The sequence below is a fragment of the Solea solea genome, chromosome 8, assembly GCF_958295425.1.
Source record: "Solea solea chromosome 8, fSolSol10.1, whole genome shotgun sequence".
Lineage (NCBI taxonomy): Eukaryota > Metazoa > Chordata > Actinopteri > Pleuronectiformes > Soleidae > Solea > Solea solea.
The window spans coordinates 6,889,180-6,890,139 of NC_081141.1; positions in this window are offsets into that span (position 1 = coordinate 6,889,180).

Consider the following 960-nt stretch of genomic DNA (forward strand, 5'->3'; position numbering starts at 1 on the left):
CGTTTTTTCCATGCAGTCACCTGCAGCCGCTCTCGACAGAAATGACTTAGGAGGAGGAGGCAATTACAGGAGCAAGCAACACGAAACAGATGTGCAATTATGAGAACAGAGGTTTGCACTTAGCCCGCTCATTGCCCCAGTGCTGTCGCTGCAATCCATAATGCAATTCTGAGCAGCGGCAACCACAAACAGATAATTAAGCCCCATCACACCTGGAGAGCTAGAAGCAGTGATCATCACAAACCGGTGTCACAGTCAAATCCTCTGCTCATCATGACATGCTTTAGCACAGCAAAGATAACTTTTCAATAAAATTAGTTTACAGGATGTTTTCAATCAGGTTTCATCTCTTTTTAGGCCATAAGTAATGTATGTACCCATCAACCACCAATGAAGCTTGTTCTAGATTGTAGTTTAAGAATCAACTGGAACAGAGACCATCAGACCCACATTTATCTCCTGAAACGCTCATTTAAACAAAGACAAATTATATGTTTCAGGTAACAGACAAACACATGTACATCAAGGTCGTGTTTGGGGAAACCTTTGGATTGATGGCTCATGAGTCAAGAAATGCACACTGCACATGATGACACAATCATTTTTGAAATTGTGGCCTATGATACCTGATGGGCATGCAATCAGAAGTAACTTTAAGTGAAATATTCAAAGTAGCACCTGTGAAAATCAGCTGTCCTGATGCATTACAGACCCTTGTCACATTTGGAACATGGTGGAAATCCAGTTTTTTCTATTTCTTTACCTTACCTTACCTTTAATGACGACCACATCAGTCCTATATTGGCTTCTCTCCACTGGCTCTCCAGGTTAGGGCTGATTTCAAGGTGCTGCTCCTCACTTACAAAATCTTAAATGGTCTTGCACCTTCTTATTTATCAGACACTTAATATGTGTCTATGTGCCCACACGGTCAGTGAGATCACAGAACAGCAGCCGCCC